This window comes from Accipiter gentilis, chromosome W, assembly GCF_929443795.1.
Source record: "Accipiter gentilis chromosome W, bAccGen1.1, whole genome shotgun sequence".
Classification (NCBI taxonomy): domain Eukaryota; kingdom Metazoa; phylum Chordata; class Aves; order Accipitriformes; family Accipitridae; genus Astur; species Astur gentilis.
Window position 1 is genome coordinate 6,543,262 of NC_064918.1, and position 15,026 is coordinate 6,558,287.

Below are 15,026 nucleotides of genomic sequence, written 5' to 3' on the forward strand. Positions count from 1 at the left end.
AAGGGAAGAGCTACGAATGTCATCTACCTGGACTTCTGTAAGGCCTTTGATACGGTCCCCCACAACATTCTTGCCACTAAATTTGAGAGATATGGGTCTGATGGATGGACCATTAGAAGGAATTGTCTGGATGGCCACATCCAAAGAGTCACAGTCAATGGCTCAGTGTCCAAATAGAAACCAGTAACAAGTGGTATCCCTCAAGGGTCCATAGTGGGACGAATACTGTTTAATATCTTCATCAATGACATAGACAGTTGGACTGAGTGAACCCTCAGCAAATTTGCAGAAGACACCAAGCTGAGTGGTGCAGCTGACATGCCTGAGGGACGGGATGCCATCCAGAGGGACCTTGACATGCTTGAGGAGTGGGCCCATGTGAACCTCATGAAGTTCAACAAGGCCAAGGCCAAGGTCTTGCACCTGGGTCAGGGCAATCCCCAGTATCAATACAGGCTGGGGGATGAAGGGATTGAGAGCAGCCCTGCAGAGAAGGACTTGGGGGTACTGGACATGAGCTGGCAATGTGCACTCGCAGCCCAGAAAGCCAATTGTATCCTGGGCTGCATCAAAAGAAGCGTGGCCAGCAGGTCAAGGGAGGTGATTCTGCCCATCTACTCTGCTCTGGTGAGACCCCACCTGGAGTACTGCATCCAGCTCTGGAGTCCTCAGTACAGGAAAGACATGGACCTGTTGGAGCAAGTCCAGAGGAGGGCCACAGAAACGTTCAGAGGGCTGGAACACCTCTCCTATGAAGAAAGCTAAGAGAGTTGGGGTTGTTCAGCCTGGAGAAGAGAAGGCTTCAGGGAGACCTTCTTGCGGCCTTTCAAAGCTTAAAGGTGGCTCATAATGATGGAGAGTTTTTACCAGGGCCTGTAGTGATAGGACAAGGGGCAATGGTTTTAAACTGAAAGAGGCTAATTTAGATTGGACACAAGGAAGAAATTTTTAGCCCTGTTTCCCACTTGAAGATGAAATCTCAGAATTCCCTCTGTCCCATGCAGAGACAAGAATGATCAAGCAGGCCCCCAGTATGTGCAATCAGTACACGTTTACTGAGTTGGGCCACTGAACTGACTGCTGCACTGGTGTCCAGCCACATTTGGGATGGCCTTGGGTAGCCAGTACATCCACTCAGGACTTGAAATTGCCTTAGAAATCATAGGGTAACTTCTGCATCAACCATACATTTAATCTGTTATTTTAAGAGGTAAATGTTATGTATCATATATAAAAGTTTCATCAGGTTTCAAACAGGACAAATTATACACTCAGGCATTTCTCTACTAAGATATGAAAATAATTTCTTCCCAGTGTTTCTGTACAGGCAGAGGCTGTTATTGTGTTGGTGAATGTTGTTTAAATAACAACAAATTAAGCTTCATATACGTATTTGTTACTCAGGGTATCAAGTCTCTGAAGACTTTTATCCTTTCTCAGCACAATTTCTCATTCCATGAAAACTTGGCAGCCTGATGGAATTATAGACTTCTCCCTGTAATAAACTTAAAAGGAGGTTCCTTTAGCTTATGTGATCCTGAAGTTCCTAGTCCTAATCCTGTTAAAGAAAACCAAATATTTTTAGAATTTTATAGTGAGTACATAACAGTTGCAACACTGCTTTGGTCTATAAGTGGCAGTATTTATTTGTTGGAGCTGGTAGAATTTGCAGCATGAATGTCTGATATTTGCAAAGTCCTATGTGTCACATTACTTCATTTCCAACTGTTGTATGTGAATTAGCTGCAGCTTCCTGCCAGCAAGAACAACAATTTACAGAAGAATTGCTGGCATTTTTACATTACAGCTTAGTTAATATACATTTAAGAGAGAAGTTTTTGTAAAGAAAAATCCCACAAATATACTGCAATCACCTTGATGATTTTTAATTTTTTTTACATTTTTCATTTTTAGAAATAAATTTCCATCAGTTTATTATTTATTCAATCAATGATTGTATGGTAAGTGAAATATATTGTAATTCCATTGCACATGGTATTTGACCTACATTCAATAATTTTGGCTAAACTGTGTGTCTGGATATAAGCCTCCCAAGTCCTATGGAAGGGTTTGGAATATGAGCCTAAATTCATTCGTCAGCTCCTGTCTCACTGAGAGTTTATTGACCACAACTCTAGCTCAAGTGTGGAGTGCTGGGATGGAGGGCTACAGGCTGTTCAGAAGGGATAGGCAGGGCAGGTGAGGTGGAGGTGTCACTGTATGTAAGCCCTTACAGTTAGCGATGATGTGGTTGAGAGCCTCTGGGTGAGGATTAGGGGGATGGAAAACAAAGCAGATGTCATAGTGGGTGTCTACTATCAATCGCCCAGCCAGGATGTGAGCACTGATGAATTATTCTGTAGGCAATTAGGAGAAATCTCTGGATGGGTAGCCAATGTCCTTATGGGAGATTTCAGCTTCCCAGGTATCAACTGGGAATATCATACTGCTGTGACAAGCAGGTCTGGGAAATTCTTGAAGTTTGTGGAAGATAACTTCTTGTCACAGGTACTTAGTGAGCCAACTAGGAAAGATGCCCTCCTAGACTTGTTGTTTGTGAATAGAGAAGGACTAATGAGGGATGTGATGGTAGGTAGCTGTCTTGGCCACAATGATCATGAAATGGTTAACATTATCAGTGTAATGGTGAAAAAGGTAAGCAGAGTTGCTACCCTGGATTTCAGGAGAGCAAACTTGAAGCTATTCAGGGAGATAGTTAGCAGAGTACCCTGGGAATCTGCTTTTGAGGGCTTAGGGGTCCATGAGTGCTGGTCAGTCTTTAAGAACCACTTTTTAGAAGCACAGGATCAGGTAATTTAAAGAATGAAAGGAAGAATGATTTCATATGATGTAACATTCATGTAATAGATTATGTATTACATTCATTGATATTATATAACATGTATAATGCTTGAAATATATTTTCAGAATATAACACAAAATTTAAATACATTAGAAGGAAGTCACTAAATTTTATATGCAAACATATGAATCAAAAAACCCAATAAATTTATTTGCGCTATGCGTGGTGCTAAACTGTAGAGCGCTGCAAAGTTGACCATGAAGTAGAAAGCTCTTTTACATAAATGCTTCTCCTCCTCATTGTCTTGTCACTCATAATGCCTGAAATAAATTAGCACCTTAATCCTTGCCAATATTTGGGTAATGAATATGATCTTTTCCAGAGTTCTTCCTTTCAAAAGATGGTATATGTGCCTTGATAATAGCTATTTTAAATGTGTAGAAAGAGGAGCCTTGACCTAGAAATGTTCTGGTTTTGTTGGAAAGAGTTGTTTCTCTGCTCCCTTTACAAGCTTCTCACCCTTTCTTTATTTTAGTAAGTTTTTAGGTGACTGTTCCAGCAAATATTTCTCCTGTAGTTTTAAGTGTATAACTTCCCTAACAGTAGCACTACAGTTGTGGTTTAACCCTGTCCAGCAGCTAAGCAGTACAAAGCTGCTCATTCACTCCCCCACCCAGCGGGATGGGCAAGACAATCGGAAGGGTAAAAATGTGAAAACTTGTAGGTTGAGATAAACACAGTTTAATAAGTAAAGCAAAAGCTGCACATGCAAGCAAAGGAAAACAAGGAATTCATTCACTACTTCCCATCAGCAGGCAGATATTTAACCATTTCCAGGAAAGCAGGGTTCCATCACGCATACTGGCTACTTGGGAAGACAGACACCATAACTCCAAATGTCCCCCCTTCGTTCTTCTTCCCCCAGCTTTTATTGCTGAGCATGACATCATATGGTATGGAATATTCCTTTGGTCATTTAGGGTCAGCTGTCTCAGCTATGTCCCCTCCCAACTTCTTGCTCACCCCCAGCCTACTCACTGGCAGGGCAGTGTGAGGAGCAGAAAAGGCCTTGACTCTGTATAAGCACTGCTCAGCAATAACTAAAACATCCCTGTGTTATCAACACTATTTTCATCACAAATCCAAAACATAGCCCCACACAAGCTACTATGAAGAAAATTAACTGTATCCCAGCCAAAACCAGTACAACTACCAAATGTCCTCATGCCCCTTCTGAATGACTAACTGCTCATATACTTTGTTTTATATTTATATACTTGCTTCGATATAAATGTTGAAAAATATGTCTGTCCTAGAAGTTAGTAAGGATATGTGATTTCTACACAGTATATAATGTGATAGATTAATTTTTAAACAGGAACTGTAAAAGGGAGCTATATATCAACTGCTAAGGTAGAGTTTAAGCAGGGTATTTTTAACATCAGAATTTTACTTCTTATTCTGCTTTAGTATACACTTCTGCCTTAGGTAATTTACATAAACATATATACTCTATGAATAATGCATAAGACATTTTAAATGAAGGGCTTCCAGCTCCCACAGTGCAGTAGTGCACACAACAATTTGATTGGCTCTGCTCTGTTTTCATTACTGGCAATTTCTGGGAACACAAAAAAGGTTGAAAAAGCTAACAGGAATGTACATTATTTATTTTGTGAGAAATATTTGTAGTCTTTTCAATGGAATTGTATTGCAAAGTTTTGCCTTTGTTGTTCCTTGATACTTTTTTTCTGGGAAGAATGCATTAAAAGCACTGTGATTACTCTTTTGTAGATTCAGTCAGATCTGTGATTTATTTTTTTTTTAGGATACTGCTGGATTTATTCCCTATTTGCATAAATTTGAGCACAAGCTATAAATAAGTAAAGAACCACCAGATTTCTTAAGGTGTCTTACTTAAAGTAACAAGGCAAGTGAAGGAGCAGCTGAAGAAGTAGTGAACTATCTTTCCATATAGAAATTAAAATAGTTTTTAGTTGTAGTGAGAGACTAATTTGTGCCAGAGCTTAGCACTAGTGACTAAAGTACACAAAGCCTTAGGCCATATGAATTGTACTTTAGCCTTGGTTTTTATCTATGGAAATATAACCAGTAGGTAAGGAAGCGTAAATGTCTCGACACAGACAAAAAGGGTGTCTGTGTTACCTGATCAGAAAGTAACTCATGAAACACACAAAGTATGTTTTGAGAGGAGACATTGCTTTATTCTGCACAGGGTGCAAGGTGGAAGATTTCCACAAATTGAGCACACCTACTGAGGTTTTCAGTCCATACTTATACACTACAGTTAAAACACCATGCCTATCTAATACATATGTTCCGCCTAACTTTTGCATATTCATTATGTTGAACAAGCATGACATGTTGTTCTCTTGAGCAATCATCCCAGAGTTTCTGGAGGTCATTTGGGGAAGAATACCCCTACTCCTTTTGTCCTTTTATGGTCATGCATCATCTGAGGACACCAGGGTCTTTGTTTCTCTTGCCAACCCCTGGTTTCTCAATGCTGAAGTAGGATTTATGTCCTTAATTAGCAAGTCTGTGCTTCTTTAAGCATCCTCTATTGTAAGCAGAATCTTAAACTAGATAAGCTTTACCTTGAGTACACATAATATAAACAGTCTTTGAATAGCAAACATACCGCACTTCTCATGTTTTAGGGGTTTTTTTTCTTTAAACTACCACTCTGCCTTATTTGTTAATCAGTCTTTTGAAGGCTTGAGGCAACATCTGGAGGCTTCGAGAGCAAATCAGAAGAGAAGACCCCAGACTCCGCAAACAGGATTGGATGAGCAGAAGAGCCATCAAAAAATCAAATGACCTATAGAAACTATAAAATACAGTAAAAATTTACAGTCAGGATCCCTCTTTGGAGGCACTGGTTTGGATTTGTGTGGCGGGGTTTTGGTAGCAGGGGGAGGGGGCTGCAGGGGTGGCTCCTGTGAGAAGCTGCTAGAAGCTTCCCCGGCTCCAAGTCGGACCTACCTCTGGCCAAGGCCAACCCAATCAGCAAAGGTGGTAGCACCTCTGTGATAACATGTTTAAGAAGGGGAACCTGCAGTGGGGGAGGAGATTGGAATGTGAGAGGAACACCTATGCAGATACCAAGGTCAGTGAAGAAGGAGGGGGAGGAGGTGTGCCAGAGGAGGTGATGCCCCTGCAGCCCATGGTGAGACGGCAGGCTGTCCCCCTGCAGTCCATGGAGGTGAATGGTGGAGCAGATGCCCACCTGCAGCCCATGGAGGACCTGTCACGGGGGGATTTAAAGATGAGAGAGAGGGGGTTGGTTCACTTAAAGAATCACTGCCAATTGTATTAGCAATAGAAAAATGATTTAATAGAAATTTGTATAAAAGTGTGACTTCACAGAATTTGATGGCAAGGTTCGCTCTATTACTTTAGTACATGGATGAAATTCACACAGGAAAATTAAATCAGAATCAAACTAAACTTATATGTATATAGGGACCAAAAATGTAATAGGGTAAAAGGGAATGTTACAAAGAATTAATTTCTTGTGATCTGTGCAAAGATTGGGAATGTGGGAAAGGGTAAGGGAGACCCTCCCGTTGAGTCACGAGGTTCAGAGAAGACCCCCTTGCTTTCTAAATCCTGTTGGAGTCTAGGTGCAGCTGGATCGAGTCTTAGTCTCAGACTTGGTCAATGGTTTATATCTAAAGGGATTATGAGTATAAGAGCAGCCTAAAATTCATTCACAGTTGAATAAAAATTTGGATGTAATAAATTATAATATATCTTATAATATACTTGGTATAACTTATTTAATATCTGTCATGGTTTAACACCAGCCAGCAACTAAGCACCACGCAGCCGCTCACTCACTCCCCCCCACCCAGTGGGATGGGGGAGAAAATCGGGAAAAGAAGCAAAACCCGTGGGTTGAGATAAGAATGGTTTAATAGGACAGAAAAGAAAAAACTAATAATGATAATGATAACACTAATAAAATGACAACAGCAATAATAAAAGGATTGGAATGTACAAATGATGCACAGGGCAATTGCTCACCACCTGCCAATCAACACCCAGTGAGTCCCCGAGCAGCGATCCCCTGCCCCCACTCCCCCCAGTTTATACACTAGATGTGACATCACATGGTATGGAATACCCCATTGGCCAGTTTGGGTCAGCTGCCCTGGCTGTGTCTTGTGCCAACTTCTTGTGCCCCTCCAGCCTTCTCGCTGGCTGGGCATGAGAAGCTGAAAAATCCTTGACTTTAGTCTAAACACTACTTAGCAACAACTGAAAACATCAGTGTTATCAACATTTTTCGCATACTGAACTCAAAACATAGCACTGTTCCAGCTACTAGGAAGACAGTTAACTCTATCCCAGCTGAAACCAGGACAATATCTTATAGTATATGTCCTATAACTTACTTACTATAGACTATTCAGGTTAGTACATACACATGCATAAAGACACTAAGAGAAATGCATAAAAGAATAAAAGAGAGACAAAAAGAGGTATACCTGTTAAAAATTCCCCTTGAGGTCAGTGAACGTATTCACTTTGAATGGTTTAGCATTTGTCTCAATGGGCAAAGGGTCAAGTCTCAAGGAGCAAAGAGAATCAGCCCAGGCCATGTTGGCTTTTGGCAACAGACCTCTGATTTTCACAAACTGGAAAGTTTGGGAGCTCTGAGAGGTGTCCCACTCAGAGGAAGATGCTGGTCACAACCCGCTGCGGTCCAGGAGAGCTCAAAGGGCCTCAGTATCACTGTTTATAGGTTTGGGAGATGATTGACTTTCGTCATCAACAAATTTCTTGAATCCCAGCTGCGCTGGAAAATTCTGAGACTGTTGGAGAATAACTCAAAACATAGATATGGGATGCTCCAAGATTGTCAGGGGAGGGTTGTAATGTCTCAAGGTTGTTATGTGAAGGAACTGGCTGCAGGTTGTTATGAGAACTGGCTATCTCTACTCCCATCCCCCCACCTTCACTGGGCAGTAGGAGTCCTTGAGACACACAGGATATCTCCCTGTCTTAGCTGTGTAAGAGTTCCTGGCACAGTCAAGGGTCGCTTAACTGCCCGACACATTACACTTATGCTAAGGCCTAGGGAGCCTTCCTGAGTTTGTAAATCAGCCTGGAGAGGGGGAAGGAAATGCAACACCACAGGACCCTGTGCCAGAGCAGTCGGATGCCCCCGAAGATGGCCATGACTCCATGGGAAAGCCTGCATTGGAGCATCCTGTGACTGAAGATCGGCCCACGGAAAGGACCCATGCCGGAGAAGTTCATGAAGGACTACTTTGTCACGGTAGAGACAGACACGACAAGTAATAGATCACGCAAAATGGCTACTTTATTGTTCTAACACACCTTTTTATCCCCTTCTTCAGAGTATGTGTTAGTATATGATTGGCTTAGTTAGTAACTAACAATTTATGATTGGTGAGTTTGTCAGGACGGTTCTTCTTATCACTATTTTGTTTTCGTACTGGTCTTCTTGGATCTTTCCAGACTTCTCAAGGATACACTACAAGCTGCTCAAGGTCGCGCTGTTCTCGAACTGTCAGGAATTCCGTAGACTCGTTGCATTCCCCGACACTACAGCCCATGGGAAGGGCTCACATTTGTTATAAGTTACTACGAAAAATTGTACGCCAGCCCGTGGATAATCCAATCAAGGTTTATTGAAGCAAGCAACAAACAGGCAAAACAGCGCTGGGTGAAGTGTTACATATGTATGGGATTTCCTGGTACGTCCATACATATTCATGACCTATTCCCGCTTCGTATTAAAATTAGTTCCAAGAGGTATTACAATTAGTTCCAAGGGGTATTACAATTAATTCCAAGAGGACACTCCCTCAAGTTTATCTGTCCAAGCCACAGAATTGGCCTTGGCTGGTTTCTGGGACCAGTTCCTTATTTTCTCAGAAAACTGGTCTTGAGGAGTTATATGATAAGGTAATCAAGACTGGCACATCCTGCTTACTTAGCTTAATATCTAGTTTCTGCAATTGTTACTGCGGTTATTGCCTAACAAGTTATTGCGGTTAAAAGCAGCTTAGTTACTAAGTTGTAGAGATCAATATATTTTAACAACCAACAGGTTTGATTAACAAATTGGTTATGCAGAGTTTATTACAACATTGGAGAAGTTTGTGAAGGACTGTCTCCCTTGGGAGGGACCCCACGGTGGAGCAGGGGAAGAGTGAGGAGTCCTCCCCATGAGGAGGAAGGAGTGACAGAGACAATTTGTGGCTAACTGACCGCAACCCCCCCCCCCCCCCCCCCCATCCCCTGTGCCACTGGGGGGAGGAGGTAGAGAAAACCGGGAGTGGAGTTGAGCCGGGAAGGAGGGATGGGTGGGGGGAAGGTGTTCTAAGGTTTGGGTTTACTTCTCATTATCCTTGTTTTGATTTGATTTGTAGTAAATTAAATTGATTTTGTTTCTTCCCCAAGTTGAGCCTGTCTTTTGCCTGTGACCGTAACTGATGAGTGATCCCTCCCTGTCCTTGTCTCGACCCACGAGCTTTTCTTTATATTTTCTCCTCATCCCACTGGGGCCGGGGGGGGGGGGGGGGGGGCGCGGGGGGGCGGGAGGTAGAGAGCGGCTTTGTGGTGCCACCAGTTGGGCTTAAACCGTGACAGGCACCTAGCTGGAGCTGTAACTACTATTGCATGTTAAACATAGTAGAAGAAGGAACTCTGATTTTTTTTATTAAAGTGGAAGCTAGGGACAAGCGCTCTTGAGGTGACATCTGCATAATTCCTACCATGGTCTAGGTGGCAGCTGTATAATTCCTACAGCATTAGTATTTTAGATTTTTTTCAGGAGAATCAAATGACTTCTAAAATGTATATGCATCTTTTACATTTGTGTCAGTCTGATGTTGTTACAGCATATAGATTAACCTTAACTTAAATTGTCATATGTATTTTTAATAGAGAACAAAAACACTGTATTAATGAAGTAATATGCACAAAGGTTTTTCTTCTATCTTAGCAATGTCGTAGTCATGTCACTGTATTCATGCAGAAACAAAATAAATTCTTTCTTTTCCTCTCTCCCCCTAAGAATTGTCATTTATTAAATGTTTTGGGGTCCTAAAAACTGATGCTGCTCATGATTATGATTTGACTAGTAATTTTTCAAGTTTTTCAAGCATGTTGATAGAAGCAAAGTATATTTTTTTGTGAAATAAAATGAATATCAGTAGGCCAGCCTGACTGTGCACCTTTAATCAGCTTCAGTCTGATCCAGATTTATATACAAACAGAAGTTTGTTTTAGAAAATTTTATATCTATAAATGACTTGACAAAACTTTTCTGAACTCTTTCAGTATTATGGAGAAGTATCCAAGGTTTCTATAGCAAGTAGTTTCACAAAGTGTTTAACTGGGTCTGTAGATTATTAGGTCATGTAGAAATACTCGTTGTTAGCTGTGATTAATATTTTTAGTACCTGACGATACTGTTATTTCACTATCTTCTGCTTACATTAATCATTCTGTAAATTAATTGGGTTTAGCTGCCTACAGGACATTGCATCTAAGCAACCAAAACACTGTGCTAAAATGTTGCCCTTTTTAAGAAGGATATCTGAACATTGTCAAGCAGTTAGTATTTCAAGTTCATATCAGCTTGTTTGAGACAGATTACCTGGGCAAAACTTTTTTTTCATACTCCTCATCTGACCAAGACAAATAAATGAATGAATGAATAAACAAATACAACTGCTGAGGTGTAAATAACCCATATAAGGGCAAGGCAAAAATCAGTGCCTGCTCTTCCACACTTCCTCAGGGGCACAGAATTGCATCAAGAGAACAAAGGTAAATCAGGAGGAAAGTAAGACCATAGCTATTTTCTACTTGCATGAAGCTCAACTGTACAGAGAGGTACCCTCCAGGTAAGGGCTTTCAAGGGGGGGAAGGGTTTCCTTCACAAGCCAACTGTATAGTTGGAGAAGTGACTCCCCCTGCCCTTGATCAGGATGCTGGTCGAGGTAACTTCCCTGGGATCGAAAGCCCTTACCTGGAGGGGTAAGTGAATATTGTTTATGCTTTAAGTTTGTAAACGCATGTGTGCTTGTGGTTGTCTGTGAATCGCTTGTGGTTGTAATAATGTACTACTCGTCTTAAAAAATTGCAATAGTGCATTCCTCCATTGTATCTGTAGAACCTGCAATAGTGGCGCGTTAAGTCTGCAAGTGAAGTTCAAGTCGTTTGCTTGAACCTTGCAGTTAAGTCCTTTTCCGTCACATTAAGTTGGCGTAGTCGGCAGAATACAATGTAGGAACTATTGCAGAAACATGGTTGTAAACCTTCTCCTGCAGACAAGGAGAAGGCAAAGAAGTTGTGGAGAAGTAAAGAGAAAGTGGTGGCATGGGTAGAGCAGTGTAGGAAGGTACAAAAGAAAAATGGGAAAGGGAAAGGTAAAAGTATCCTGTGCACTATTTTTGGAACATGTCTAACTTGTGCACAGGAGGAGGCACTGAAATCTGAGACGGCAAAAATAACGGATGCAGCCGATCTCATTGAAGCTACAAAATTCAGGGCATTAGACACTGAAGTTGAAGTGACCAAAACTGCTTTACAGGCAGAATGAAAGATAAGTGTGGCCTTGAGTGTTCATAATGGACAACTGGAGGTTGAAAATGTGTTTTTGAAAGATGAATTAAATTCTGAAAGGGAGAAGAACAGAAAATTACTAGAAAAATTAAATTTGTTATCAAACGTTCCAACTCCCTCTCCCACCCAAGTCAGGAATCTAGTTATGTGTGCCAATCCTGACACTTGGGACGGGGATATCTGGGGTGACCCAGATGATGAATCTGATGGGGCAAGTAATATTGAAATTTGACCCCTCATCAAAACGGAGGTACAGTCAAGGGTCAGGAACGATCGAAATTTAACTACAACCCTAACCACCCTGTGGTCTGGACCTGAGCTCGCACAAATGCAAGAGAAATTTTCACGAAAGCTGGGGGAAAGTGAAACTGAATATTTATGGCATGTGTCATTGAATGGAGGGGATCAAGTCTTGTTGAGCAAGTAGGAAGCTAGGGGATATTGGGGTCCTGGTGTGTTCCTTGATCAGGGTCCTGTGGGGAACCAACCCTTGATGCTCAGAGTTGCCTATTGGGCAAGGGGACTAGATTCTGGAGAACGAGATGAACCTCTGACAATTAAAACAGCTGGATTATCTAAGCTGGCAGAATCAGTGCAAAAGGCTGCCTGTATACAAGCTATGTACAAGCACGGGGAGCAGGGTATTCCCCTTGCTGCTCTGGTTGATCTGGTCCACCTTAAACCATTAATTAGAGGTCTCCCTGACATCTTGAAAATTTATGTGCAAAACCTAAAAGAAAAAATTATACGGGCAATTGATCATAATACTTGCAACCCCAACAAGCAACAACAGCCTGTTTTAACATGGGGGGAATTATTACAAGAAATAGTGATTTATGGTAGAGAAATGGGCTGGTTACAGGAAGGTTCAGATTCACAGCACCGAGTCTGACAGGCATGATTTTTTGAGGAGAATAAATCCCATCCCCCTAAAAAAATCTATTCTCATATTGACTCTCAGCGCAATGAACTATGGAAAAAGGCATTAGCATTAGGAATACCCCACTCAGTGTTACATGGGCAGTCCACAGAAAATATTCATACAATGATAAACCTGGTGGAGCAGCCTATTAGCAAGGCTATGGAATGTACTGATATTGCCAAAATGCAGGAGAGTAAACCCTCTGCTCCTGCCAACCCTTACTCAGGCTTAAGGAAGGATTTGATTGATCTAAAAAACTAGGAAGCACGGGGGGAATTTCAGGCCGACCCACCGGCGTAATATCCAGCTTAGAATGGCCTAACCAGCATATTGATCCATATATTATTTTAGTCACTGGCCCCAGACGAATACCTGTAAATTTTCTAATTGATACTGGAGATTTAACCTCCAAGAAACCACATGAAATTGGCAAATTCCCCACACAATTGCATTCTGGACAACCTATAATGATCAAGTTACCTCAAATTGGAGTTGTACCCCTGATACTGACCAACCCGAGGGGGCTGTATGCATGGGAAGCAAAAGATAGCTCCAATCGCATACATCAGATAAGTAGTAGGTGGATTATACCAGATTTCTAACCAATTTATCATTGAGCGTGTATACGTTTGAGCAGCTCTCTTCTCTTTAAATTATAGGACTGTTCCAGTAGAAGAAAGATAAGGGACAACTGGGAAGACGCGGGGTGGAGACCTCACAGACATCGATCTGAACTGATGTGTGTAGGGCAAGATTTGAAGGAATCAGGCAGGACGGCAGGTACTGCTCTGTTGTTAGAAAGGGACGTGCTGGAACTTGTAGGCTATAAACCTTGGGAGGCCTGATAAGGGAAATAGAGAGGCACCCAGGTGGTGGAGAATTACTGACCCGTGAGTCATGCTTGATAAAGGGCTGCAACTTAGAGTCTTTTGCAAAAGCAGCTTAGTTGCTAACAGTCTAATTGCTAAAGTTTAAGTAGATACCAATCAGCGCGTGCTGATAAAAGTTTTGAAGCATAACAACCAATCAGTTTAAAAAACGCGTCTTCTGATTTCCTATATAAATGAGTGTTATATGCAATAAAACGACTCTCTGCTTGCATCAAGCTGTGTCCCGTCTCTCAATCGTGGCAGATGTGAAATGTACCTTAGAGGAATTGACAAGCTACACAGACCTGGAGCGTGGATCAGGAGTTTTGATCTTTTGATTTTCGTATGTTTGTTTTGGTAGGGATAATTGTTTGTTAATCTAAGTTTTAATAGTGCTATATTATGGCTGTAATTGTAAGGTTTTTTGTAATAATTGTTGTTAGTCCTATAATAACCATAGGCATAAGTAAGCAATCTAGGATATGGAATAGACAGCCTTGGGGTTTTGAGCAACACATTGATGGTTCCTCAATTGTGAATCATACTGAACATGACAATATGATCTATAAGATGATACAAGGTTTTGCTTGCATGCTTAACTTTTCTCATGTGACTACCTGTTTGCCTTTACCAGATACCCCCACTCAGGGGATCCCCATAACAGCTCTCCCCATGGATATGGGTAAGAATTTAGATTGGCTCTGGAATCAAAATAAGTCTATCATTTGGGGTGAATTTGAATGGAAGTGGCCATTTAACAATATGTTAAATCGAACTTCCGTTTGGAGCCTAAATTGTTCCTATGCCCCACTTTGTCGGGACAATAAGACTTTAGGATGTAGGGGCAAACAGCCCCAATCCTCCCAACAGCCATGTTCCAAACACCCTTGGGCAGATACACAGTATGGGGATGAGTCATATTGGGGAAAATGCTTAGTCCTGAGGTATGTGGAACTGGTAAACACCCAGTGGTGCTTTGAGTTTCCTTCAACACCTGGTAATTCATGTATGTGGTTCAATGTAATGGAAGGACCACCTGGTAATTGTTTATGGTCTCAAGTCCATGAGGAGAGAAAAGATGACAGGAAGGAGTGCTATCCCTGGCGGTCTCGACAAAGGTTCTCAACACAACCCAATGTGAAAAAAAAAAACCCCACCCCTGTGGAATTGTACAAATATTATACATTGTACCACTGGTGGGGATCTAGAAAATAGTTGGTTGTGGTTAATTCCTTCATTATGGCATTTAATCAGTGCTGCCTGCTTGTGTCAAAATTACACCAGGCCATATCCCCCAGCAATGGGATGTAACACTAGCATAAGCTATAAAGACTTAAAATATTCTGAGAAATCCTCCTGTCGCACTCCTCGAACCACGGGAAACTGTGACGACTCACCTATATATGCTCCACATCAGTTAACTTGGATATGCTCAGATGGGACTATTACAGATATGTTAAGACTTGGTCTGCAGTGTACTTTGGGAGTACCATCATTATGTCCTTCTTATTACTCTGAGAACTTTATCTCTCAAGGACTGTGGCATCCCCATACCAAATGAAGTACAGACAACACTGATTGGACTGCATCCCAGAAATTATTGGTATGGGCTGAAGGATTCTTTGGGCTAGGAATAGGTCACCTTAAAACTAGAATTGTGCTGTCCAATTTAACTGCACAAGTGGAAGCTTTGGCAGACCTCACTAAAGACAATTTTGAATTGCTCAATACACAAGTACAAACTGCCTCGAAAGTTGCACTTCAAAATCGACTTGCACTGGATATGATATTACTCAAAGAA

The 15,026-nt window shown here is 41.5% G+C and overlaps 1 protein-coding gene across 2 annotated transcripts in view; it reads right to left on the minus strand.

Moving 5' to 3' along the window:
* LOC126035348 (uncharacterized) overlaps positions 1-15,026 on the minus strand; it is a 247,848-nt gene that overhangs the window by 127,802 nt on the left and 105,020 nt on the right. Inside the window, exon 1 of one of the 2 annotated variants that reach the window (XM_049793881.1) lies at positions 8,577-8,796. The exons of the other annotated variant lie outside the window; for it this stretch is intronic. The gene's annotated coding sequence lies outside the window, so the exon portion shown is untranslated. Of the gene's footprint in view, positions 1-8,576; positions 8,797-15,026 lie in introns of those variants that run through there. 2 annotated transcript variants of the gene reach the window in all.